Genomic DNA, 27,956 nt, shown 5'->3' with positions numbered 1-27,956 from the left:
ACTTCCTAATGTCTGAAATCAGTGCTTCTTGCGGAAATACTATGCTGCTTCCGTTCGGGCAAAAGTCCCTTTTGTGCAAAACTTTTGCGCAAAACGGCCAGTATAGACAGCTCAGATTTGTTTTGTGCAAAAAAGCCCCGATCGCAAAAATGGCGATCGGGGCTTTTTTGCGCAAAAGCGCGTCTAGATTGGCACGGACGCTTTTCCACAAAAAGTGCTTTTGTGGAAAAGCGTCCGTGCCAATCGAGACGCTCTTTTCCGCAAATGCTTTTAACGGAAAACTTTTCCGTTAAAAGCATTTGCGGAAAATCATGCCAGTCTAGACGTAGCCTATGTGTGAAACTGATTGTTCCTTCCTAAGTGGAGCACTTTGCATTTGTGCTTATTAAACGTCATCCTATTGACTGCAGACCATTTCTCTAGTTTGTCCAGATCAGTTTGAATTATGAGCAGCCCCTCCCAGCTTGGTATCATCTGCAGACTTACTAAGCGTACTTTCTATGCCAATATCTAAATCGTTGATGAAAATATTGAACAGAACCGGTCCCAAACCAGACCCCTGCAGAACCCCACTTGTTATACCTTTCCAGCATGACTGGGAACCATTCATAACGACTCTCTGGGACCAGTTCTCCAGCCGGTTATGCACCCACCTTGTAGCAGCCCCATCTCGGTTGTTTTCCCCCACTTTATCACCAGGCCAGCTGCCCAGCTGGCGTGAACTGGTCCCGGGAATCTCACGGCAATCTCAGCTGGAATCAGCCTGAGTTCCGCCGGCTGCGATTGGCTGCGCTGACTCTTTCTGACAGCTTCAGACGGCCTTGTTTCCTGCGGTTGCTCAGGGCATGTACTGACAGCCAGTGACCGTGGGAGCTGTCACAGCGCCTTCTCTCCAGAGACAAGTCTGTCGCCGGGGGAGGGGAAGACAAAAAATAACCCAAGCTGCAAATAAGAAAAAAAATGAAGCAATCAGTTTGGATTAGCTCCCCCCAAGCCAGACCCCTTCCCCCCGTTTCCACAGCAACCGGCATCAAAGGACCAAGTCTTTGCCTCCGGGGACTGGACACACGAGGCCAGATCCCCCGCTGGAGTAAATAGACTCCACAGGCGCGAAGCCATTTACCCCAGCAGAGGTGGGCCGTGAGAGGGCGGTCCTACAGGAGGGTCCTGCTACAGTCACCATGAGCTTGGAATCGGCGCTGCCTGTTTTGGTGAGCCCGAAGCAGTGATGGGAGACAGTGCTGCCTAGTGAGCCGGCCTAGCCCCCTTCCTTTCATCTCCTACTTCTCCAGAGCGTGGGGCTGGTGGTTCTGCCTCCCAGGGGGCAGAGTTAAGGTTATGGCGGCGTGCTGCACGTGAGGCAGTGTCTGCACTGGGCTTCTCAATGCGTAACCGCTGGCCCTGGCAGCCACCCCCCTCCCCAGCTGGGGTCTATCTGCCCCAGTGCACCCTGCTGGTGCACAGTAGCCGTCCGCCAGAGAGCTTCGGCCCTGGCCTCGCTGACACAGGGCTCGCTCAAATTCCTATTCATGCGCACCAACCCTGGACAGTCAGCCAGTGCGGTGGACGTTGTGGGACTCCCCCCGCCCCCGTCTCCGGCGTCCAGCATCCAACACCGTCCCTTCCTTTGGCCTGGAGCCAGTGGGGCTGTTTTGCTCCAGGTCTCTCTGGCCCAAGCTGCGTCACATGGAGCTGCACTAATCCATCCTGTGAAGGGCAGAATAATGCAATCTGCTCCCTGCCACGGCCCGGAAGAGCCTGACACTCACAGCATGGCCATTCAGGGCCACGCACAAAGCTGGGTAAGATGGTTATGTAAGCCCGGCCGAGCGGGGGAGGGGACCTGCTTGCAGACCCACAGCAGGAGGGGGCGGGTCTAGGGAGAGCTCCCATCTGGGACCCCCCTGCTCTCAGCCGGCTGGCCGTGAGGATCTGCAGAAAGGCACACTGCCTGCATTATTGTGATCTCTTGAAGGGACGAGGCAATTTCGCGGCTGCCTCCGGCTCCGGGCGCTCCCCTCCTTGAGCACGTGGGCCTTGGCGGGTGGCAGCCTGGCGGAAGATGGCCTCCGGTTAGAGCTCTTCAGCATTCCTCTTAATCCCTGGCTTCTTTGTCCCCCCTTGGGGATTTTTCATTCCTGAGCAGACACGGGGTTTTCCTTGTGGCTTGCTCGGGCCAGACCTCCGTGCCCAATAGTCTTTTACCTGTTGACTCCTTGAGCCCTCGTCGGTAACAATGCAACAGCCAGCAGGGAAACTGAGGCCCGCGGTTTTCCTCAAGACGTTACTGACATTTCCCGTGCTCTCCGCGGAGGCTGGCTGGGTGCAAGCGTGACTCTGAAACGCCTCTGCTACGGAGGGGCTCTTTGGGAGGAGCCCGTCGCCCCTGCAGAGGCTAAAAACGAACCACGTCCCGCTGCCCGGCAGAGCGGCTGCCCTCAGGGGAGAGGTGCTGGGTCCAAAGATCGTCACGGCCCCCCTTGAAGTCAGTGGCTCTGCCAGGCACTGTCTCTTAGGCTCAACGGAAGCCGCTATCAAGCCGCAGATCCTGGGGGGACGCCCCAAAGCAGGCAGGCAGAGCCGCAGCCTGGGGGTCCGGAGGGCTCCTTCGGTTGCAGAGGCTCGGACCCCGGCAGGAAGCAGAGAGCTGCGGGGGTTTCTGAGCAAGGCCACTGAGGCCGTTAAAAAACCAGACAATCCCTCCGGCTCACCCCACGGAGAACCCTGGCCTGCCTCGCTGGCTGCCGGCCAGACGAGCAGTAAGATCTCACACACTTCCCAACGGCCGAGAGAGCGAGACCTGGGCGCACCCGCCGAGAGAGCGAGAGACCCGGCCGGGGACCCGGGCGCACCCGCCGAGAGAGCGAGAGACCCCGCCGGGGACCCGGGCGCACCCGCCGAGAGAGCGAGAGACCCCGCCGGGGACCCGGGCGCGCCCGCCGAGAGAGCGAGAGACCCCGCCGGGGACCCGGGCTCGCCCGCCGAGAGAGCGAGAGACCCGGCCGGGGACCCGGGCGCGCCCGCCGAGAGAGCGAGAGACCCCGCCGGGGACCCGGGCGCACCCGCCGAGAGAGCGACAGACCCCGCCGGGGACCCGGGCACGCCCGCCGAGAGAGCGAGAGACCCCGCCGGGGACCCGGGCACGCCCGCCGAGAGAGCGAGAGACCCCGCCGGGGACCCGGGCACGCCCGCCGAGAGAGCGAGAGACCCCGCCGGGGACCCGGGCACACCCGCCGAGAGAGCGAGAGACCCCGCCGGGGACCCGGGCACACCCGCCGAGAGAGCGAGAGACCCCGCCGGGGACCCGGGCACGCCCGCCGAGAGAGCGAGAGACCCCGCCGGGGACCCGGGCACGCCCGCCGAGAGAGCGAGAGACCCCGCCGGGGACCCGGGCGCGCCCGCCGAGAGAGCGAGAGACCCCGCCGGGGACCCGGGCGCGCCCGCCGAGAGAGCGAGAGACCCCGCCGGGGACCCGGGCGCGCCCGCCGAGAGAGCGAGAGACCCCGCCGGGGACCCGGGCGCGCCCGCCGAGAGAGCGAGAGACCCCGCCGGGGACCCGGGCACACCCGCTGAGGGGCGCGGATGCCTGGAGAGCTAAGCACAGGAGGGAGGCCAGTCTCCAGCTGGCAAGAGGCGGGGGGACCATGGAGCGTGGTCTGGCAGAGGGTGCAGCGCACCCCGCACGGGCACAGGAGAGGGGGTCGGTGACACGTCAGCAGCCAGCGCGGGGCACGAGCACCTGGCAGGGCCCGGCTGTTTCCCGCCCCCCCCGGTAGTCCCGAGCAGGCTCTCCCAGCTGAGGTGGGCAGCATCTGCTCTCTCCGGCCTCCCCCAGTGCCTGTCTGCTCCGGCGCCAGGCCTGCTGGCCTGCGGAACAGTGCACGGCCGAGGCTGGGGGGCAGGGGCAGCACATTCAGCCAAGCCCCCTTGGGCACAGCAGGCCCCATGAGGCCCGCTCCGTCCCCCACCCCCCGCCTGCCCACGCGCCAGCTCCATGGTCTAAACATTAACTACCTGTGTCTGCAGGGCAGGCAGGGGACGCTGGGAACTGGCATCCCCCCGCGCATGTGGCGGCACGGCCCGTCCTGGCGAGGAGCCGATCGTGCCACGGGCAGGCTAGCGCCACCCCCTCCCCCCGGCTGCTTCAGAGGTGGCCACGCGGTGTCTCCGCACGTGGAGGCCGCCTGGCTGCGTCGCCCTGGGCGGGCGGGAGGGTCACGCATCCCTGGCACAGGCTGTCTGCCCTCTCCCCTTCCCTCCTCTCGGGGCCGGGCGACAGAAGCGGGTAAGAGTCCACTCCAGCTGCCGGCCAGCGAGGGGGGCCCACGTGACCCCGTAGAGTCGCCGGCCGGGAATGCCACTGGCAGGCAGGGCCCTGCAGGCACACGTCCCTCCACCCCTTCCCGCGGGGTTCACAAATACCCCCTGAGCACCAGAGACGACCCCCTAGCCCTTCTCCCCAGGCCTGATTCACTGTGTTCATCCAGCTTCCTCAGACGGCTCCTGTGACGTAGTGGGGGTACCTTGCTGGTGGCTATGCTGGGGCTGGGGGTGACCCCCACTGGCTGCTGTCGGTAGCACGGCCCAGCAGGACGGGATGAGTCACTAGGCAAGGGGCTCCCAACCTGTCAGACCAGCTACCCCCCATGGAGAGGAACAAAGGAAGGGGGAATGTTGCCCTGGCTGGGGGCAGGGCTGGAAGAGAGTGAGTTAGTTTCTGTCTGGGAGCATGGAGGAGACAGCCTAGAGAAAGGGGCTGGAATTTAGGGGCCCAGGCTCCCCCATCTCAAGGGGGGCTGAGGCATCCTAGGCCTGCCCTGTAACCAGATTGCATCTTTGCGGTGCTGTATCCTGGAGAAGTAATAAACTCCCTCTATTCTACTGGCTGGTGGAGTCTGTCCGTGCCATTACGGGGGTGCAGGAGACGGGAAAACCCCAACGCGCCGTCACAGCTCCCTTAGGCCCACAGGTCCTAGCAGCCTCCTCGGGGGTGGGGTCTCCCTCCTGGGAGCTCGAGACCCGCAGGCCAGGCCAACTGCAGCCTCCAAGCGCTTCCTTCTTCAGCCGCTCCCCCTCTCCGGCCAGCCCCTGCCTCCGCTGGAGTCTCCCTGCTTTGAGCGAAGGGGCAGAATATATACAGCCCTCTTCCTCCAGCTCATTCCCAATTGGTCGGGTGAGGCGGGAGCCTTGCCCCGCCCACTCTCCAAGGCTCCTGCCCTTAAAGAAACAATAACCGACTTTCTCCCAAACGTTACTTATTCCCAGCATCGCTTCCTCTCCACCCATACAAGGCGTCCCTGCTATAAGTCGTCCCAGGATACATCCGTTCCGCACTGAAGTCATTGACTCTTGTAGGGACTGATGCGTCCTCCCATTCCCCGCTCTTAAGTGGTGCCAAAAAAAAACCCCCACCCCTATTTTAATTCATCTGATAATATCAGTGTTTATGGGTAAACACTTATTTCAGATGGGGATCTAGTTCAGTTTTCACAGTTGCTCAACATTACCGGTTTCAAGCATTTTTCAATTTTATTTTTAGCCATTCAAATGTTCAGTGGCAGCAAATTACGGGGGTCAGACAATAATTAGTTAAGGAGAGCAGATGCTGCGATTCAGAGAGTTAGAGCTCTAACCATTAAAACAGCAATTGTCTTTGCATGTCAACATAGCCAAAGCCAGTGTCCTTAACTCAAACTTTAAATAGTTCTCAAGCAGCCTTGTCCTTCCTATCCGTGCATCTGTGTTGTGCTCAATGGAAATGTTTTGCGGTTGTCATAAGAACATAAGAACGGCCAGACTGGGTCAGATCAAAGGTCCAGGACAGCCCAGTGTCCTGTCTGCCCAGAGTGGTCAACACCAGATGCCCCAGAGGGAGGGAACACAACCTCACGTGATCCCTCCCCTGTCACCCACCTCCAGACAAACAGAGGCCAGGGACACCATTCCTACCCATCCTGGCTAAGAGCCACTGATGGAGCTAACCGCCATGAATCTAGCTAGCTCTTTTCTGAATGCTGTTCAAGTCCTGGCCTTCACCACATCCCCTGGCGAGGAGTTCCACAGGTTGACGGTGTGCTGTGTGCGAGGCCAGGGCCATCCCTAGTGGGGCCTGAGGCCCCAGGTATGGGGTCCAGGGCAACCCCTCACCTCAGGTTCTGCCCCTGCTCCACCCCTTCCCCCAAACCCACCCTGGCTCCTCCCCCATCCCACCCCTTTGTCTGAAGCCCCTCCGCCAAGCAATGTGCACCAGGGGATTACTGGGGGGCCTGGTGAGGGGCAGCAGCAGGGGTTCCCCACCCCCGCACTTCAGGCTGGGAGATGGGGGTGGAGCGGAGGCCCCCCCGAACTCCTGCATGTGATGAAGATGGTCTTTGCCCACGAAAGCTTGAGCCCAGTGAAATCTGTTGGTCTCTGGGGCTCCTGGTTGTTCTTCCAAACTCTAGCGTGTGTAGTTGCTCTGGATCGGGCCCAGGCCAGCAGCTGCCACGTCCGTCCTGGACTGTGCTATCCACACTACAGTGTCTGTCCGGGCGTCCGGCAGGCCCCGGGGCCTCCACCGTGCGTGTCCAGAGCTCGCCACTGCCCACGTCACTGCAGCCACGCGCGAGTCTCCTGCGGGCCAGCTCTGCTCAGCAGTCTCCCTGTCGAACGCCCGGCAGGTTCAGGGCTAGGCCAGAGGGCCGGGCTCCCTCTCGTGCCTCAGAGCCGATGTAGCCATGCTCTTTCTCCAGGGCTGGGCGCGGGGGCACAGTTTGGCCACGGTTCTGCAGTGGCCTGACCTCCCTGTGGGAACAGCCCCGGTGCAGCCCACGGGGGCCTGGCAAGGCCTGGGATCTGCCCTCCCGTGCTGTGTCCCGGTGCCAGGCAGGCTGGGACACGGCACCGAAGCCGAGCTGCCGGGATCCGGTCACGGGGCGCAGGCAGGATAAAGCGGCTATTGTACCTCCCAGGCCGATGAGAGAGGAAGGACTCAAAGGGAAGTGAGTGATTGACGTGCCGTCCCGGGAGAAGAGAGCTCGGGGGCGCATACCGCTCGGGCAGTCGCAGGGCCCCCACCGCTGCCACCAACGGGCCTGGGATCCGCAGCCCAGCCGGTCCGGGGCTCTCACCGAGGAGCCGCGCTGGCAGCATTTGTGGCACGGACACGCCCCGGCGGGACGCACGGCCGGCACCCACTCACCACCAAACGGCCAGCGGGGGAGGCGCCAGTGTGCTGGCTTGGAGTCCAACCGGTCACCTCTGCTGGCACCGGGAGGCTGGGCCGGGCTGTCCCCGAGGGAGGGGATCGCTTTCCTTCTGCCAGGCGGCGTTCATGTCCCCGGCCCAGCCTGGCCAGAGGCTTGCGGGGACCTGGTTTCCAAGCGCTGAGTCTCCCTCAGGCTGGGTGCAACTGGGCATCTGGGGGGAGCCGAGTGGCAGGGGGACATCGGGTGCTCTGGCCGGTGAACCTACGGCGGCTCAGTGGTGGGGTGGGGTCCCTGCGGGGCCAGGACCGAGCGGACAGGGTGTGTCTGCCCCCAGGGGACAGGACTCTCCTGCCCGGCCCTTTCCCCGCAGCTGTGCAAGCAAAGCCCCGGGGGCCCCGGCGGGACGTCCCGCCAGCTGGTTGTGTGACACGCCTCGCACGAGGGAGACACCCGGGCTCTGCCGTGACTCGCACACGCATCCCCCGCAGGCGGGAATGGAGTTCCCGGCTCCCCCTTATCAGAGCGAGTGTCCCTGCCCTGTCTCTGCAGGACTCTGCCCCGTCCCTCCCCTGCGAGCTGGGTAACAATTGGCTGCCAATCCGCGCGCAGGGGGCACTGTCCTTGATCCGGCGGGGCTGTTCATCTCGTCCTGGGGAGTAAACAGCCATTTCAATACAGAATCCGCAGCCAAAACGAGGAAAACAGTCTGGACCGAAACGTGACCGGCCGTGCCCGGGACAGGACTCGCCTCCCAGAGACCTGCCACGCGGACGGTGACGGAGGCCCCCTGGCTTGCCAACGCGCAAACGGAGCCGGAGCGCCTCCTGGGGGATCTCAAAGCCCCGCACAACAAAGGGATCCCCATTGCACGGATGGGGAGACTGAGGCCCAGGGAGGCCACACAGGAAAACTGTGGCAGAGCCGAGAACGTGCCCTGCCAGCGCGGCCCTCTTAGCCAGATCCCTGCAGACGGCCCTCAAGCGAGGAGCTGGAGCACAGGGGCCCGAAGCAGGCGCTGGCCACGTGGCGTCAGCGCGGGACTGGAAGGCTCTCGGGGATGGGCGCAGCGTAAGAGCCAGCGGAGAATAGAGTCGAAAAGCCTATTGAGAAATGGGCGCAGGATGTTCCATCTCCCAGGCCTCCCCCGCCAGAGCCATGGGGTGTTTGGATCTCCAGTTCAGAGGCCACAGGGGGCTAAAGCCTCTAGGGCCAGCCCCAGCCCCAGCCCAGCAAGGGGAGGCGGGAGAGAGCCGATGGCATTGGGAGACCAGGCCAAAGACACATTAGAGAGCAGGCACAGGGGCCGTGACGCGCCCGCAGCTCTCGGGAGTGACCCACACACCAGGAGCTAAGCTCCAGGCCCCACAGGGCCTGCGGCCCAGATCCTCAGAGGTGTTTAAGTGCCTAACTCCCTTGGGTTTAATGGGTGTTAGCTGCCGAAATCCCTTTGAGGATGTGGGTGGCTTTTGAAAATGGCACTTAGGGTCCAAAATCACTTGGATGCTTTTGAAAATGTTCCCGCTCACACAAACACACACACACACACACACACACAAGCACACCCTGCAATGCACACACAGGCACACAAACATGCATACACACACACACACACAAACACAGACACCTCCTGCGATGCGCACACACACACAAAAACCACACACACACACACAAGCACATACACACCCAGTGATACACACACACACACTCACACCTTCTGCATGCGCACGCATACCCAAACACACACACACACATGCATGCACACACACATGAACACATGCACACCCTGCAATGCACGTACACAAACACATGCACACAAACATGCACACACACACACACACTCCGTGCATGCGCGCGCGCACACAAATACACACACACCCTGCAATGCACACACCCAGTGATGCACACACACACACTCACACCTCCTGCATGCACACGCACACCCAAACACACACACACGCACACACAAACACATGCACAACCTGCAATGCACACACACAAACACAAACACGCACACACACCCTGCGATGCGCACACACACACACACACACCCTGCGATGCACACCCCCCACCGCATGCACACCTCCCCCCCCGTTGGTGTCCTGAAGGTGGAAGGAGCTGGGCGCAGGGAAAGCCTCGCTCCCAGAGTCTCACCCCACTCCATGCGGACGGAGGTCCGGCCCGGCGGTGTGCGGACGAGACGCTGCAGGCCAGGGCCCCGTGTTGCTACGCCAGGCACGCCCCCACTCAGGATCGGGACCCTGCAGTGCCAGGCCTGGCGCAGACCCACTGGAGCAGGCCGATGGGAAGAGCAGCGCCCGGCAACCCAGCCCAACCCTGGCGGGACTCGGTCACAAGGGTGAGGCCTGAAAACCTTGCCCCTCTTGTGCTGGGGAGAGGCCTCGGCTAGCCACCCCCAAAAGCCCAGCGCAGGGCCGGCGCTTGACATGCACCCCGGGGGTCACCGCTGGGGGAGAGCCATGTTGGGAGGGGCAGAGCCCCCCCCCCCGCCCGAGCCTGCCTTTACAGCACCATCTCCATACGCCCCCTTGGCAGCTGGGTAGCTGTGCGCGGGGCACGCCCTCCACCTCCTGCCCTGCCGCCTGCCCGCCCACCGGCAGCTCTGCCCGCCTGTACCCGCCCCTGCCTCCGTGCTCCCCGCGTCTCAGAACGGCTTTGCCCGGCTCCGTCCTTCGGGCAAGGCGACTGCTCCGGAGCCTGCGGCTTTGGCTCCGGCTCCGGGATCCCTGCTGCCACTTCTGGCTCCTCTCCGCGCCCACCTGCGGCGGCGAAGCCCCTTGGGAGCCGGGCACAGCCCGCGCCTCCTGCACGCCCCGCTCTGGCACGGGGAGCCTGCTGCACGGAGCAGAGGCAGAGCTCACCTGGCAGCTGGCCAGGACTTGATAAAAACTGGTGATTAAAATTCACAGCCTGGCCAAGGGACAAGCTGTGCTCCAGGTTGGTCACAAAAGGGCCTTTCTCTCCCTGGGCCGTGTGGAAAGAGAGGCCCACGGTGGCTAGAGGCCCCGGGATCCTGCATTCTGCTCCCAGCGCTCCCACAGATCTGTGGTGACACCTTGAAAGAGCCGCATCAATGGCCGTGCCTCAGTTTCCCCTCTGTAAAACGTGGGGAGGCAGGTGTAATCCACTTGGCTCTGATTCGGAAAGTGTCTGGCTCCGAGGGTGACCCCTAGAAACACCTAAAATAGAGGAAGTGTCTGCCGCGAGCTGAGACCCTCGGACGAAAGCTATTGAGGCGGGCAAGGCAGCGTCCTTTGGGTGAGATGACTAGGGAGGCAGGGTGGTCCCCAGGCCAGGAGGATACCCCAGCTCTCAGCTGAATTCCCTGCTGTGCCTGGCCTGCCTGGCAAGTCCTGGAGCCTCTGAGCCTCACTCCCGCGCCTGTACAACGGTACCGCCCAGGAGTTACAGTTTTAAATCAAGAGTGGATTTTTCCTAAAGGTCTGTTCCAGTGGGAACGGCCTCTAGGTCAGGCAGGGTATCCCCCATCTCCAAAGCAGGACTCACGACTGAGAATGTCCATTCCCTGGGGAATTCGGCCACTTTGGCCTTCTTTTCATTGCACGTCGGCACGAGGCGTCGATGTTTTGAAACGTCCCACAAAAGAAACGTGCGGCCATTCCGGGATTGTGTTTGAGACACATTCTTTTCTCTCTCGGTGTATTTGCATCCTTTTCTTTTTACATTGTTTCACGTTTGATCTATGTACAGCTGGAGGCCCGGGGGAGTCACCCGGTTGTAATTCAGTCGTGGGACGCCCCTGTAGCTGCTAGAAAAAAACGATTCGGCAGCAAGCATCCAAACACTACAAAATGCAAAACACACGCACTGTCCCACTGGAACCACCGTGGCTCCTGTCACCTCACACAAACGTGCCCAATTCCTGCCCTGCTGTTTGTTACACGACTCGAACCAGGCCTCCCTGATCTCATGACATTTTGAAGCACACGCTCCGTTACTGTTGAAAGCACATCGCCGGCTCCGTGTTGTGGCAGAGAAATGCCGGAGGGCTGGAGTGCCTGATGCTTCTGCATGAGCGGAGTCTGAAACTTACTAATGACGCCGGTAAATTTCACCATCCTCGGCATGTCATAGTATGGCTAAGGACCTGCCTGCTTTGGCTGAGGGCTTCTCCAGGAGCTTGCTTCGGGGGGATGCTCTCTGCCGGGCGTGGTTTCTAAAGCACCTGGAAGCGTTGGGAGTTCATTGGCTGGCTTGGATTTTGCAAGTGTGCATGGAACAGAGCAGTGCGGAAGAGAATTGGGGAACCCATCGGCCGAGAAACACGGCTGGTCCTCACCTACAGCCCCCAGCTTCGACCCCTCCAGCGCATCACTGACAATCTACAGCCTGTCCTGGGAAACCAGCCCTCCCTTTCACAGGCCTTGGGGGGCAGGCCAGTCCTCGCCTGCAGACAGCCCCCCAACCTGAAACAAACTCCTCCCACAACCCCGCAGCACCCCTCCATCACACTCATCCAGGAGCTTCCCCTGCACTCAACGCTGGTCCCGACTCCGCCCACACAGCTACACCAGCAACCTCCCCACGTCGGAGGCTCAGACGGCTGCACGTCCACCAATGTGATCTCGGCCATCGCGCGCCAGCCGTGCCCCTCTGCCGTGGACACTGGCCGGACCGGAACAGCTCTGCACCGAAGGATCGATGGACACAAATCAGACATCAGAAATGGGAACACACCGACCCTGCTGGGCCCTGTGTTAACTTGCCCAAACGACATCGAACGCTAAGGATCGGACCCTTACACCCCCCTCTATTAGCTGCATTTTGCACGGACACTTTAATTGGGGGGGTCTCCTTCCCCCTCCCCTCTTTTTCTGCTTTAGATTTGTCCCTGGGTGCCCCTTGCTCCATCCATCCGAAGAACTGGACTGTGCCCACGACGGCTCATGACACCATCCACATTGTTGTTAGTTTCGAGGGTGCTGCAGTCCCACTCGTTTTTAAGGGGGTTTCAGGCCACCTTTACTGCAGCGGGTCTCAACCCCTCTCTCTCTCTGCGGCTGCCCAGCGAGCCGCCACACAGCACGGCCCAGGTGTCTTTCGGTGTCACAGGCGCTACAGCTGCAAAGGGGTCCTGGCAGCAGGGACGGCTCAGAAACGTGTGACAGTATTTGCCCAGGGTCAAGCACTAGGCCGCGGGCAGGGCCGGGGCGCTGTGACCCCCGAGAAATGAGGCTCTCTACTGCCCGTCTTTGCTGCCCCCACTTGGAGGCTAAAGACCCCACCTGGCTTTGTGAAAAGGATTAGGGCAAACGTGCAGCGTTAAACCTGCCCCCGGCACAAATGTTTGTCTTTGACACCCCCCAGTGGCCGGTCCACATATGAGGACAACGGTCTACTACAGCTGCCAGCTACGCGAGTGGCCCCTTTCACTCAAACACGAGTGCGCCCATTTGGTATCAAGGCTCCCCCCAGCCCCCATGAGCCTTCCGTTCATGGAGCCTCCTGGCCCGTTCATCCTGTCCCCCACCTCCTCTCCGGGAGAGCTTCGAGCCAGGTGCTGCCCAGAGAGTGTCCCCTGCCCAGCGCACGACCAGCTCGGCAGCCGTGTAACTGAGGAGACCCAGCTCTTCGGCGCTGTGAATTTCCTGGCCGGGTGGGTTCCCAAGGTCCGGGGTAGGCCAGCCCCTCATGGGGGCCAGTCCAGCCTGCCGAAGTGCCGGCGTAGGCTGGTGCTTCGCGGTCTCCCCGCGGAAGGACAAGCTCTGCAGAAGAGCCAAATCCCTCCCCGCTGGGGCTGCGTGCAAAGGGCCACGGGGCTGGGAGACGCTGGCCTTCCGGCGAGAAATGAGGAAGCACAAGAGCTTTGTAACCCTGGGGACTTGTGACCGTCCGGCTGTTTATACATCCGTGCGCCAGGCAGTCAGCCCAAAGCACCGCACAGGAAAGCCCAGACCAGGAGCCAGGCGGGCTAAACTGGCCGGGGATAGAAGGTCGGGGCTGGCAGCCAGCTGGCAGAGCTGTGTGGGGGCAGCTTGCACCAGATCTACCTGTGCCACGTCTGGAGTGCGCCGCCGCCGTCAGGATGTGCCTGCCTGTCTGAGCAACGCGCCTGTGCGCAGAAACAGGCTGGAGATCCAGCAACGCCAGCCTGTCTGCCCTGTTACGCCCAGCCCTGCGCTCAGTGGGGGCACCTCGCGGGTAACCAGCATGGTGCCCCTCAGGGCCGCGCGGGTGGCATGAACGCCCTGGGTCACATCACTGGCCAGCAATGAACCCAGCCCCCGTGGCTCTGAAACAGGAGCGGTGCCGCCCAGGCTAACGCGCCCACGGTCGTCTGGAGACGGCCCTGCCATCGAGAGCAGAGGGCACGAGGCCCCTTGCGGCGCTGTGGCTGCGGCTCGGAGCCCGGCGGCGCCAGACACGGCCAGAGGCGGCTGAGCGGGACCCTGGCCCTGCTACAGCCCCACGGACAGTGCAGAGGCATCTGCAGGGGAAACGCTGGTTCTCCCGGTTGGAGAATTTTTCAACAAAAAAAAAGTTGGGAAAAGGGACCCAACTCGCCAGCACGGGAATGGACATTTTCTACGTGAAGAGCCCAAGTTGCCTGCGTCCCACGTGGAGTCAAAACCCCCCCTGCCAACGGGCGGAGCAGAGCCCGGCGGAGCCGCACAGACCTCGCGCGCGGTGGCAGAGGGCTGGCTGGTCAGCCTGCTTTGGGATGGGAGCCTTTTGAAACTGTTCTTGAGGGGAGCGAAACACCTTCATGTCCTTTAGAACACGTACGAACAGAAGAACGGCCAAGCTGGGTCAGACCAACGGTCTATCCAGCCCAGAGTCCTATCGGCCAACAGCGGCCAGCGCTAGGTGCCCCAGAGGGAGGAAACACAACAGGGAATCCTCACATGACCCCTCCCCTGTCACCCATTTCCAGACAGAGGCCAGGGACCCCATCCCTACCCATCCTGGCTAAGAGCCATTGATGGACCAACCTCCATGAATCTATCTAGCTCTTTTTAGAACCCGGTTAAAGTCCTGGTCTTCACAACATCCTCAGGCAAGGAGTTCCACAGGTTGACTGTGCACTGAGTAAAGAAAAACTTCCTTTGGTTTGTTTGAAACCTGCTGCCCGTTCATTTCATTTGGTGACCCCTAGTTCTCATGTTACGGGAGCAAGTCAATAACTTTTCCTTATTCGCTTTTTCCACACCCGTCATGATTTTCTCGACCTCTCTCCTATCCCCTCCCCAGTCTCCTCTTTTCTAAGCTTTCATTAACACCTGCAGAGGAGGCTAAAAACCCAGCTGCCTCCCAATCAGACCTACAGGGCTTTGACACTGTCTTTTCCAGCCAGGTCCATCCACTGCGGCAGCCTTTCCTCCGGGCTGTGGTGGACGCCGCGGCAGCGTGTTTGTCTCTCAGTCCCTAGCGCTCCGATCCCCAGGGACTGCAGGAAGGCAGCCTGGCTAGCTCCAGCGGGGGAGAGGCAGGGGACCCGCCCGCAGACGCTGTGTACGGCGGCGGTGTCAATGGCTTGGTGGGCCTGGTGAACTGTCCCGAGCGCCTGACCCCGCATGGCCAGGCCGGTACGCTGCACCCGTGGCGGGGAGCTGGAAAGTGGTGTTTCTGGGCGGGGGGCTGAGGCTGCCGGAGGGAACTCGTTAATAAGTGCAGGCTCCGTGTCCCAAGCCCCTTCCAGGCATTGCTGAGGCTCGTTACGCAAGCAGCGTTACCCACACACCCCGGGGGCCAGGGAGAGGGTCACGCCGAGGGGAAGCAGCAAGCAGGGGTCCCTGTGGCCTCGGAAGCATCAGAGAAGCCCACGTTGCCCAGGAGACCGTGGCTGGGCGCTGGCGTGGCACAAGAGCGGTGCGCTCCCGGGCTGCCAGCACTGGGGCGTGCGGACAGTTTCCCCCAGTGGGCACCGAGAAAACTCCCTCGCGCTGTCCGGACCTCGGGTACGCTCCAAAAGTGTCACAGTGACACCCGCCACTCCTGCCCCACGGCGCCCCGTCCTGGGCTCAGCCCCGCTGCCCCCGACATTAGCCAGCCGTTTGCACGTGGAACGCCCGTGGAGTTTGCAGGAGAGGCAGGGGCGCCGCCGATGGGACCGGCTTGCTTTGGGCAGTCCCTCCCCCTGGAGCTTCCCGAATTCTGGAGGGGGTGGCCCCCCATCTAACTCACCGCCGTCCCGCACAGAACAGCAGGAGCCAGCCCCTCCTCCCCGGGACGTGGCCCCCCCACCTCCGCCCCCTGCCGGGGCTGCTGGTTGCCCACAGGGCAAATTCCCTCTGTGCTGCTGGAGGCATTCAAGGTTGGAAGGGCAAGTCCAGCCTGACCCAGAATACCTGCAGGGGCAGCGCTCAGGGAAGGCCGGTGTGACTCTGCCCCCTAGTGCCCACATGTCCCAGCAGGCTCCCAACGCAGGAGCAGGCACACGGGCAGGCCCCCGGCCCTGGGAGCCCAGGAACGTTCTCCCGGCTGCATTCGCCCTGCAAGCCACAAGCTGCGGGGTGAAAAGCTGCAGGGCAACGCAATATCCACTCTCTGTGGAGCGTGAGAGTTACGGCGGATGTCTGTGATTGTTCTGCAAAACCCTCCTTTCTGGGACCAGGAGAACAGCCGCACGGGGTCAGCCCAAAGGTGCCTCCAGCCCAGAGTCCTGTCTGCCCCCAGCAGACACTGCCAGGTGCCCCAGAGGGAGGGATCACAACAGGGAATCCTCACATGATCCCGCCCGTCTCCCATTTCCAGCCTCTGACGGAGACCAGGGACACCATCCCTGCCCATCCTGGCTAGTAGCCATTGATAGATCTGTCCTCTATGAATTTATCTAGCTCTTTTTTGAACCCGGTTATAATCTTGGCCTTCGCGGCATCCTCCAGCAAGGAGTTCCACAGGTTGACGGTGTGTTGCATGAATAAATACTGGTTTTTGTTTGTTTTAAACCTGCTGCCTGATCATTTCATTTGCTGCCCCCGAGTTCTTGTGTTATGAGACAGAATAAATAACACTTCCTTATCCACTTTCTCCACACCAGTCCTGATTTTATAGACCTCTATCCTATCCCCCCCTTAGTCATCTCTTTTCCAAGCTGACAAGGCCCAGTCTTATTACTCTCTCTTCATAGGGATCTGTGACGAAGTGTTGGTACCTTGCTGGTTGCTATGCTGGGGCTGGGGGTGACCCCCACTGGCTGCTGTCGGTAGCACATCCCAGCAGGACAGGGGATGAGTCACTAGGCAAGGGTCTCCCAACCTGTCGGACCAGCTACCCCCCAGGGAGAGAAACAAAGGAAGGTGGGATGCTGCCCCTGGCTGGGGGGCAGGGCTGGAAGAGAGTTTAGTTTCAGTCTGGGAAGCAGGGGAGAAGGAGCTTTTTCTCCTGGATGTAAATACCTGTGGCTCCCACCGAGAAGTTAGCCCCCTCCGCAAATAGCACGCTCATGGCCTCATCCCACACAGGGAGGTAGGGTAGACTCCTGACTGGCTTAGATAGCCAAGAGGAGGCATCACCAGCTAGTAGACCTTGGAACAGCCAGAGCAGGGGCACACAGGGGAAAGGTGCTTGTTCGGGACTGCCTGCCTTTAGGGGTATGGCAGCCCATCAACGGCCCATACATAGGGAAGGAGCTAACTTACTCTGGGGGGCTGTTCCTCTGCAGGAAGGCAGACACTGGGCGGATTAACCCCCATGTCAGACACTTGACGCTTGTGTCAATTAGTGCTGGGCAAAACTTTCAGACAAAACTTTTGTCCCCACTGGAAAAAAAAAATGCAGATTTGGCTCAACAGAAACAGCTTGTGAATTTGTGTTGAATTTCAGCAAAATCTTTCAGTAGGAAAAAAAAAATTGTATTTTTCCTCCCCACGAAATCCTGATCTGGTTTGATTTTTTTTTTTATTCAGAACAACTGCACAAGAGGGCAGCCTTTTGAAATTCCCTTCCATTTCTTTTTGCCAAAAAAAGTTTTACAACCATGAACAATCCCAAACCCTTTTGTTCAAACCTAAACAATGTCTTTTCGACTTTCCTTTCGCCAGACAATCAGGACAATGTTCAGTTTCGTGGGCCCAGAACTGATTTCCCTCTCTCCTCCAGTAAACCCACAAATCACAGAGCCAAGAATCACCCGCACCACACTCTGATCGGCCAGCTGGCTGATGGAAGCAGGAAGAGCCTAGTGGGAAGGTTTAAGCAAAACGTTTTGTCTCCTCCAAAGCTCGGAGTTCAAACATTGACTGCGCTCGGCTTGCCGAGCCCAATGTCAGAGAAGTCATGGGGACAACGGGTAGGTTCTGTGACAGTCAGTCTCCCTGTGCTCACCCTTTTTACAAAACTATACTGGATTTTGTACAGAGCACCCCTTGTGTGGCATCATCTGAAAACTCATAATTTGCTGATCATTATTGTCCCGGTGACGTACGTGTGGTAACATTGTAGGTAAAATTATACGATTCTACCGCAGTGGTCCCCAGACTGTGGGGCATGCCCCTGTGAGGGAACATGGAGGAATGTCCAGAGGTGGCACGGTGGGCCCCAGCCCAGCCCCCATGAGGAGAGGTGAGGGGGCCCACCCAGCCCCACTGTTCCCCCCTCCCCCGCTGTGGCTCCAGCTCTGCTCCTAGCTACAGCCCTATTTCCCTGTTCTCTGCCCCAGCCCCGACTCTTGGTCCTTGGCCCCTGCTCTCGACCATCAACCCCTGGCCCCTGCACTCAGCCCCAGCCCCTGTTCCCGGCTCCAGCTCCCTCCTCTGGCCTGGCAGCAACTCCACTCCCAGCCCGGGGCCCACGGGCACATCCATTACTGGGAAGGGGGAGTGTGAGAGGAAAAGTTTGGCTACCACCGAGCTAAACGTGTGTCAGCCTTTGTCGTTTTAACCCTTTCCTCCCGCTAGCGATGCTGCTGTGGCCAGCAAAAAATGCTGCACCCTGAGCCCCGCATCCTACGCTCTATGCTTGCGCCCCGCACCCTACACTGTATGGCCTGAGCCCTGCACGTCCTGCGCCCCGCACCGTACATCCTGCGCCTTGTGCCCCGCACCCTAAGCCCTGCGCCCCGCGCCCTAAGCCCCGCGCCCTCATTCGCACGCTGATCTCAGGCTCCTGGAAGGAAAAATAGCGCAGGGGTCAAAAGCCGGTTGGAGCTGCTGAGTGAAAAGGGGTGCTGTGCTGGGGTGGGGGTTGATTCACTCCCAGAGTGGGGCAGAGGCAGCGAGCACGCCCTGGAGCCCTACCCACTGCCTTCTTTCAGAGCTAGGCTGTGAGCTGGAATGTCACAGCCCTACACAGCTAGAGCCGCGTGTCCAACCCCCCCGGCCCGGCCCCGCAATGCTGAGCAGTGCAGCTGGGGCCTCCTCCGAACGCTGGCTCCTTACAGGGCTGGCCGCAGGGATGGTGTTTTAATGAAACAAAGGCCGTGTCCCCCAGCACAGTCCGTCCTGAGCCTGAGCACGTTCCTCGTCCCAGCTGTGCACCGCGGGAGCCGTGCCGTTCTCCCCAGCGGGACACAGAGCCTGCCCCAGTCCCGACCCGAGCTCGGCGCCGCCTGATTCAGCACTGCCCAACTGCCCTAGGCCAATGGCCGCAGGCCTCACCGGAGCACGCCAGGGCATGGCCCCCCCCCGTGCAACGCCCTCCCTGCCACGTTTCCACTCGTTCCCCGAGCTCGTTGGGCTCACTCAGAAACCCACTGCAAGGCGCAGGGCTCAGGGGGTGCATACGATGCAAAGCGAAGGATGTAGAGCGAGTGCAGGGCGCAGGACACAGGAGGTGAAGGATGCAGGGAGCACAAGAGCCTTGTTACCTGCCCAGGCTGGGCCTCGGTGTCTGGGCCGATCCACATGTGGGTGAGTCAGTGGGAATCACACAGCCCAGCCAGGTGGGGACCCCGGGTCACAGAGCAGACAGCCCCCCCTGCGTCACAGGGTGTCACTGAGAAAGGGACACAGAATAAGACAGAGCATCTCTTCTCGCCCTCCCTGCCTGGTGCGGGGTCTGTGCACCCCGGTTTTCCTCCAACACGCGTCAATTTCAGCAGCTCCCCTCCCCCCCACATGTCCACCCTTCGGTCCCATGGCCATCCCGGGCAGCGCTGGAAAAAGGCCAGTCCCCGTCTGCGCTCGGCCTTACAGACGCTCCCCAGGGCAGCTGGCGCGGAGGAGAGTCCGCCAGCGGAGATCAACTCACATACCCTCCCGGCGTGCAGCCGGCGCAGCAGCTCACTGCACCGAACGCGAGCAGCCGGGTCAGCACGCTGGCTTACATCAGCCTCCCAAGGAGCGGGGCCCCCTTAATCCGATGTACCCTCGCAAAGCACAGCGTAATCGAGTTACCTGCTCTTTGATTGTGCCAAATGGACCGGCGCTTTTCTTCTCATCTCGCTTGGACTCTCTCATCGTAATAACCAGCACTTAAAGCACCTCTCCTGGGCGGAGCTGGGAACAGTCTGCACAGGCGGTTAAGCATCTTCAAGCAGGGAAACTGAGGCACAAGGCAACAAAGCGGCTGATCTAAAAGTCACACCACAGATCAGTGGCGGTCGTTGACTGGGCCACAGGTGGTCATGCCTAGTAGTTAGAGCAGGACTCAGTCGCTGGAAATCAGAGCCCAGGCTGGGGTCAGAGCCAAGGGTCAGATCCAGGTTCCCTGGAGTGAGACAAGGAGCTGGGCTGGGAAGGCGCAGGCTTGGGCAAATTGCAGTCTTGGGCAAATGCTTGGAGCAGCCCTGAGCTGCTGGGCTTGGAAGCCGGTCTGTTGATTCCTCCGTCCAGTCGGGCGGCACAGCCAACCCGTTACAAGCCATGAGGTTACAGACCTCGAGCTGATCCCCCCTTTGCTGGGATGAAAAGTCCCCGTCTCGTTAACCCCTCTCCACATGGTCCCCGTTCCAAACCCCTCAGCACCCCGCTGGCCTTCCGTGCGCCAGGAGATCTCTTCTGAGAGGGGGCGACCACATCGAGACGTGGCCATGCCGTGGTTTTACCCAGAGGCATGGAGATCTTCTCTGTCCCTTGTTCAACGATTCCTAACCGATTTGCTTTTCTGCCTGCCGCTGCCCACGGCGTGGGTGTTCTCAGAGAGCTCTCCCCGCTGACACCAAGATCTCGCTCTCCAGTCGTTGTAGCTAAACTAGCCCCCATCATATTGTGCGGATCGGTGGGGGTTTGTTTTCCAATGGGCACTACTTTCCATTGAGCCACATTTCATTTTGGTGCCCAATCCCTTAGTCTGGCGAGATCTTTGGGAAGCTTTGGTCGGAACGATCTTGAGCAGTTCGGTGTCACCCGCAGACTTTGCCACCTCCCTGGCTCCCCCTCTCTCCAGATCACTGAGAAATAGGTTGAACAGGGTGGTGTCGGGGGCAGACTCACCACCCTGGCGCCTCCAGCTGGTAGCTCTGGGACTTAGCTCACTGACTCGCTGGAGTCTCCCCGTGTTCTCGCTGCCCCCTCTGGTCCAGACACATGTCACTCATGGGCCTCAGCGTCCCCCCGCCAGTGTCTGAGCCCCCTTCCGGGGGTGGGTGTTTATCCTGCTTTCCCTCCAGGGTCCTTCCCTCCTCCCGGCACCCTGCTCTCCTCCCAGGGAACCCCCAGTCCTCACCTTGCCTCGGTGACCCACAGCCAGGCTCCATCTCCCTCTGCCTCAAAGGGAAACTGCATCTGCAATGGCCACTCAGCACTGGCAAAGGGGGTGGACCTGCAGCCTTTGCCTAACCTGGCTGCTTCAGGCCCCGCCGCCTGGGGGCTTGCTTGGCCAGAGCTTCCCCGGCCCTGCTCTACCTCCAGAAAGCCTCCTGCTTCCCTGGCAGTCAGGTCCCTACTGCGCTCTGGCTCTGGCTCTGGCTCTGGCTCTGGCTCTGGCTCTGGCTCTGGCTCTGGCTCTGGCTCTGGCTCTGGCTCTGGCTCTGGCTCTGGCTCTGGCTCTGGCTCTGGCTGCAGCATCCCTCTCCTTTCCCCCTCCCCTCCAGGAGTCCTCCTTTATACAGCCCCAGGCTGGGCCCTCCTTAGCCAGAGCTGTCTCAGCTGGGGCTTTGCTCTCAGCCCTCACTCAGGGCTGGGTTTGCCCTTAAAGGGCCAGTGCAGGGCAAGCGCCCTATCACAGATGGGTCCCCGGACAGACCCTTGGGGGACCCCCCTAGTTAACTCTCTTCACTCAGAAAACTGACTATTTAGTCCTCCCCTTTGTCTCCTGCCTTTTAGCCAGTGATCAGCCACAAAAGGCCCTTCCCTCTCCTCCCATGACCACGTACTCTGCTAAGAGCCTTTGGGGAGGGACATAAGAACGGCCGTACTGGGTCAGACCAAAGGTCCATCTAGCCCAGTGTCCTGTCTGCCCACAGTGGCCAGTGCCAGGTGCCCCAGAGAGGGTGGACCAAAGACAATGATCAAGCGATTTGTCTCCTGCCATCCCTCTCCAGCCTCTGACAAACAGAGGCCAGGGACACCAATTCTATCCCCTGGCTTTTATGGAACTAACCTCCATGAATTTATTTAGCTCTTTTTTAAACTCTGTTCTAGCCTTCACAGCCTCTTCTGGCAAGGAGTTCCACAGGTTGACTGTGCACTGTGTGAAGAAGAACTTTCTTTTATTAGTTTTAAACCTGCTACCCATTAATTTCATTTGGTGTCCTCTAGTTCTTCTATTATGGGAACAAGAAAATAACTTTTCTTTATTCACCCTCTCCACACCACTCATGATTTTATAGACCTCTATCATATCCCCCCTCAGTCTCCTCTTTTCTAAGCTGAAAAGTCCCAGTCTCTTTAGCCTCTCTTCATATGCGACCTGTTCCAAACCCCTAATCATTTTAGTTGCCCTTTTCTGAACCCTTTCCAAGGCCAAAATATCTTTTTTGAGGTGAGGAGACCACATCTGTACACAGTATTCAAGATGTGGGCGTACCATAGTTTTATACAGGGGCAGTAAGATATTCTTCATCTTCTTTTCTATCCCTTTTTAATCATTCCTAACATCCTATTTGTTTTTTTTCCTGCAGCTGCATATGGAGTGGATGTTTTCAGAGAACTATCCACGATAACTCCAAGATCTCTTTCCTGATTAGTTGTAGCTAAATTACCCCCCATCATACTGTACGTATAGTTGGGGTTATTTTTCCCAATGTGCATTACTTTACACTTATCCACATTAAATTTAATTTGTCATTTTGTTGCCCAATCACTCAGTTTGGTGAGATCTTTTTGACGTTCTTCACAGTCTGCTTCTGTCTTGACTATCTTGAACAGTTTAGTATCATCTGCAAACTTTACCACCTCACTGTTTACCCCTTTCTCCAGATCATTTATGAATATGTTGAATAGGATTGGTCCTAGGACTGACCCTTGGGGAACACCACTAGTTACCCCTCTCCATTCTGAAAATTTACCATTTATTCCCACCCTTTGTTTCCTGTCTTTTAGCCAGTTCTCAGTCCATGGAAGGAACTTCCCTCTTATCCCATGACAACCTAATTTACACAAGGGTCTTTGGTGAGGAACCTTGTGTGACGTAGTGGGGGTACTTGCTGGGCTGTGGTGACCTCTGCTGTCTGGAGCAAGACCCAGCAGGGAAAATCTTATTATGCAAAGGTGACTCCATACCGGTTGAACCAGCCAAGCCCCCATGGGGAGAAACAAAGGGAGGTGGAATACTGCCCTGGCTGGGGGTAGGGCTTGGAGAGGGGGAGTTAGTTCCTGTCGGGAAAGCAGGGAAGAAGGAGCTGGGGAGGGGGCTGGGATCCCCCCATCTCAAGGGGGCACTGAGGCCTTTTAGCCCCCAGTTCCTGTAACCAGATTACATCTGTGCTATGCTGTATCGTGGAGAAGCAATAAACCACCCTCAATTCCACTGGCTGGTGGAGTCTGTTTGGGCCATTTCGGGGTGCAGGAGACAGGGGACCCCCAACACGCCGTCACACCTTGTCAAAGGCTTTCTGGAAATCTAAGTACATTATATCTATTGGATCCCCCTTGTCTGCATGTTTGTTAGCCCGTTCAAAGAACTCTAATAGATTAGTAAGACATGATTTCCCTTTGCAGAAATTATGTTGACTTTTGCGCAACAAATTCTGTTCTTCTATGTGTCTGACAATTTTATTCTTTACTATTGTTTCAACTAATTTGCCCAGTACTGACGTTAGTCTTACCGGTCTGTAATTGCCAGGATCGCCTCTAGAGCCCTTTTAAAACATTGGCATTATGTTAGCTATCTTCCAGTCCTTGGGTACAGAAGCTGATTGAAAGGATCGGTTACAAACCACAGTTAATAGTTCTCAATTTCACATTGGAGTTCTTGGGTGAATGCCATCTGGTCCCAGGGACTTGTTACTGTTTAGTTTATCTGTTTGTTCCAAAATCTGCATGAATGACACCTCAATCTGGGACAGTTCCTCAGATTTGTCACCTAAACAGAATGGCTCAAGTTTGAGAATCTCCCTCATGTCCTCAACCATGAAGATTAATGCAAAGAATTCATTTCGTTTCTCCGCAATGACCTTATCGACTTCTCCTAGCTCTTACCGGTTAGGAGGAGTTCTTGAACAAACGGACTCACAGACGGACCGATAGACCGATGCACCTACCAATAGATGAAGATGCTGGTTTTGTGCACTTGTAATTGCATTTGAATTTCCGTCCAAATACAGCTTGACACAAATCACAAAGAAAACTTTAGTTGCTGCCTAGTAAATAAAAAATGCGCCAATCATTTTCTATAAATAAAAGTGTAAACAAAAAGACGATTCAGAATAAATGCAATGGCAGATATATAATTACTTGTGGGTCTGGGTCTTTAGTCAGTTAGCAAAACGAAACCCCACATTTTGTGTAAAGGCAACATTTAGTTGCAAATCGACATGGTTTAACGCAGCGTTCCTTAAACTGTGTTCCGTGGGATACCGGTGTGCCGTGGAGAACAGAAGAGTTAAAAATGGCCGCCCTTAAAGGGGCAGGTGACCTTTTTTTTTCCTCAGTAACTTTCCTCTGATCCTCTTTTTTTTTTTTTTGTCAATAACTTTTCCCTGCTCTCCCCCCCACTCAACAACAAAATCCTTGTTTGGTGTCCCTCGATCTGAAAAAGTTTAAGAAAGACTGGTTCAATGGCTCTCAGCCAATAAGAATTAATCTTTCTTTAGGAAAATCAGTAGAAAGTATAACTGCAAAACAAAACTAAAATCCATTCTTTAAATTGAGGGTTCCTGCTTGCTCATTTCAATCCTGGTTCGATCGCTCCGCCTTTTTTACTTCTGTGTTTGTCCCGCAGCCAGCCTAATGGGAACCTTTACAAAGGGACCAAGACAGCCAATCCCTGTTCATTTCAAACAGCTGCTTGGAAATCTTGTGTGTGACCGGGGAATCCCTCTTTTGGCAGTAACGGCATCATTCCCACAATGGTTTTACTGCCACGCACGCCACGCCGCCAGCCCTAAGTCCTGGTCCATGCAGTTCTTACCTCGGAATGTAGATGAATGCGACTTCATCCGCACAAAGACAACAAACCGAGACACGCCCTCGTGACTTGTCCCTTTCAAAAGCGGTGAAATTGGTGGTCACGTGGAAAATACGCTTTTAAAAAAATTGTCTGTGACGACTTCATGATGAAAAGTCCGTTTCTGGGGAAAAGATCAGAGAAAAGGAGGAAACGGTTCTCCCTGCCGCTGGATTTTGTAACCCTCCAGAGAAACAGAGCTTTCCCAGGGGGACTGTGGGGTAGACACAGGGAGGGGCCGTATCTAGAGAGAGTGAGAAGGGGAGGAGAGGCAGCAGGGGAAAGGAGGCCCTAGAGGACCCACAGCGTGGAAAAATCTCCAGTACCTCGCCGGAGCATTTTTTCGCTGACAGGAGCTGCCGGCTTGCTTTGGAAGGCAGGGGAAGAACGCCACTGCGGAGGCGTTTTACATTACGGAAACCCCCCCCAGGATTCTGCATGGGGCCTTTCCTAGAAACACAGGAATTCAGGCAGTGCCGGGCTCACTTTGGCTAGCGCGGCCATTCCAGCATCGGAGTGGAATTTTCCAGGCTGGGCATCTGCCGTGGGCTGAATTGTGGTGGAAAGTTTCAGGCGGGACAGTTCAACTCACAGAACCTGGCTAGAGAAAAATCCCTTGTTTGGCCATTTTAAAAGGACCTTGTGATTTTGGGGCTGAGTGGCGCTCCCGTCCCCATGCTGCGGGCACAGGGACTTGAAGGGCCTTTGTTCCAAGGAGGTGCCGGCTGGCAGGCCTGGGGAAATCCGCTCCGCTTTGGCCAACAGCCTCTGTCCTGTGAAGACGCCTTAGTGCTTAGCAGTTAACATCTTCAAAGGTTCCCTCCTTGCTGAGCCTGTCCCACCCCGCGTGGTTCCGGTGTGCGACCAGACGGCGTCCTGCAACTTGTGCTGCCGCCGCATGCTCAGCTCACCCGCTGCCACTTGGCTTTTGATTGATCATAAAAGCCGCTGGGCTCCCCTTGGGATCCTGCCAGGGCAGAACCGGAGGCGACAGGCCGGTCTCTGTGCTGGGTCCTGGACACGGCCCGGAGGCCTCCGCAGGTCAGCTCCAGGGTTGCCCCCGGCTCGGAAAGGGGGTGAAATGTGGCGGTGCAGCGTTGGCCGATGCATTGCCAGGGACAGGCCAGCAGGTGGCAGCACGGGGCTTTGTCATGGGCCTGGCCCCCCCCCCCCCCCCCGACAACTCCCCCCCCCACGCCGGGGAACCCGCCAGCCCGCAGGGGCAGAGCGATGTGCCCACGGCACCCGGCCCGGGCGGGGGTCCCACCCTGCTCTGCACAGCGCCTGAGCCCCCCGGCCGCGCAGCAGGTCTGGCTCCTGCCCCGGGCCTGTCCTCTCGCCCCCCAGGGCCCGGCGGGGCAGGCTGTTTCTCACACACACCCCTGGCGCGAGCTCGGAGAAGGCCGGTCCGGGGAGGTCTCCCAGTGCTGGGCAGGGGACCGGGTGGCCTTTGCTCTTGGGGGAGCCAGTTCCATGTGCGGCTGGCCCCTGGGGACTGGCCGGTAGAAAGCGCCGTTTGGTCCCCAGGAGCAGACCCGTCCCCCCCACGGCACGTGGGAGCTTCTCCCGGGCTAGGCGCCTTAAGACGAGGCCGGAGACCCACCGGGGACGCACAGCACAGGCCTTCCCCAGCACACCCCCACTGGCGGCACTGCTTGCCCCAGAGCAAATTCCTGCTAGCAGGCCCGGCCTTCCCTGATCCCAGAGCGGGCAGCCTCGGCTGCGACCCTTTGGGGCATGTCTACACGGGCGGGGAGGCTGGCCGCTGGCTGGAGAGCCCACAGCCCCTCGAAGGCCCACACCCGCCTTGTGCCCAGCGCCGCAGGCCCAGCCGGCGTCTCAGTGCTGCCTTGCCTGCACCCCGGACCCACCTGGAGCCAGCCTCTTTGGATGGCTGACTTGCTCCGGTGCGGCTGGTGACATCACAGTAAGGGGTGCGGGCGACTGTGATGTCACAAGCAGACTGTGATGTCACAAACAGACTGTGATTGTCTAGCTGAGCCGGGCCGGCGAGGGCCCCCTGGGGTAGCAGGAACAGACGGAAGCAAGATTCTCCGGAGCTGCCCCACAGTCGCCCCCTTGTCCATTGTCCAAGCACTCTGCTGGTGTAAGCCAGCAGCTCCTCCCTCTACTGCCCCCCCCTTTCCCCAGTGAGTCACATCCCAGCCCTGACCCCTTGGCGCTGGGGGTGGGGGGTGAAAGGGATTCATGGGCAAGAGTAGCCCAAGTCAGCGCTGACGTGCAGGGAGCACAGGGAGGAAGATGGTCGAGCCCTCTAGTGATTTCAGCTGAGAAAACCCAGGCACGGGCCACACCCTCCTTGTGCGCTGTGCCAGGGCCGCTGGGCTGCTGTGGGCGCAGACAGAGTGGGACTCTCCTACCAGCTCCACCACTGAGTTCTTGGGCACATCCCCTCACGGTTCGTGCCTCAGTTTCCCCAGACCCAGCGGGCGAGGGCTAAAAAGCACCAGGTGTTCGCACAGCTGGATGTCGAGAGCCCTGCGGGGGCTGTGCCCGGGCCCTCGCAAGGACGCAGGTGTGGGGCCGAGGTGCCCAGAGGGAAGAGACAGAGCTGCAGACAAAAGCGGGGCCACTGGCATGGCTGGGAAGCCGGGCCGGAGCAGACACGTTTGCAGATGGAGGAGGGCGGGTCTGGGGAGCTGGGGGGCAAGAGACCTGGGCGCAGGGAGTCGGCTGGCGCCGCGCCAAGGGGACGGAGGACAGAGGGGAGGCCGGCTCGCACCAGGGCAGGCGCCGTTCCGCTGGCCTGGGCAGGTCGTGTCCCTCTCTGGGCTCCAGCACTGCGGTGCGCAGGGGACACGCCGGGGCCTCGTGTCCATTGGCAAGTCAGACTCCACGCCGCCCGCCGGTGAGCCACGTCTCGCGCGGGCTCCGGCTCCCGAGAGCCTCGAACACTGCCCGGCTACATCGCCACGTGGGCTCCGCTCCTCCTGGCACGGAGCCCAGCCCGGGCCGCCGGGCGCTGCGGGGGTCCTCCTACTGGCACGGAGCCCAGCCCGGGCCGCCGGGCGCTGCGGGGGTCCTCCTACTGGTACAGAGCCCAGCCCGGGCTGCCGAGCGCTGGGGGGGCCTCTCCTCCTGGCATGGAGCCCAGCCCGGGCCACAGGGCGCTGGGGGAGCCCCTCCTCCTGGCATGGAGCCCAGCCCGGGCCGCCGGGCGCTGTGGGGGCCCCTCCTCCTGGCATGGAGCCCAGCCCGGGCCGCCGGGCGCTGGGGGGGCCCCTCCTCCTGGCACGGAGCCCAGCCCGGGCCACAGGGCACTGGGGGGGCCTCTCCTCCTGG

At 59.5% G+C, this 27,956-nt stretch overlaps 1 long non-coding RNA gene across 4 annotated transcripts; it reads right to left on the bottom strand.

Moving 5' to 3' along the window:
- Positions 1-249: 249 nt before the first annotated feature.
- LOC112547105 (uncharacterized) lies at positions 250-27,234 on the bottom strand. Of its 4 annotated transcripts, none has more exons than XR_012906548.1 (3): positions 24,618-25,552; positions 19,502-23,847; positions 250-942 (listed from the first exon to the last, which is right to left on the bottom strand). It is a non-coding gene; the product is annotated as an uncharacterized LOC112547105 (long non-coding RNA). The 4 variants fall into 4 exon arrangements; XR_012906547.1 differs by lacking the exon at positions 250-942 and adding an exon at positions 18,819-19,100; XR_012906549.1 differs by lacking the exon at positions 250-942 and having other exon boundaries at positions 21,611-21,734; positions 23,687-23,847.
- Positions 27,235-27,956: the final 722 nt, after the last annotated feature.

This window comes from Pelodiscus sinensis, chromosome 11 (genome assembly GCF_049634645.1).
Source record: "Pelodiscus sinensis isolate JC-2024 chromosome 11, ASM4963464v1, whole genome shotgun sequence".
Classification (NCBI taxonomy): domain Eukaryota; kingdom Metazoa; phylum Chordata; order Testudines; family Trionychidae; genus Pelodiscus; species Pelodiscus sinensis.
This window is presented reverse-complemented; position numbering and strand designations above follow the sequence as displayed.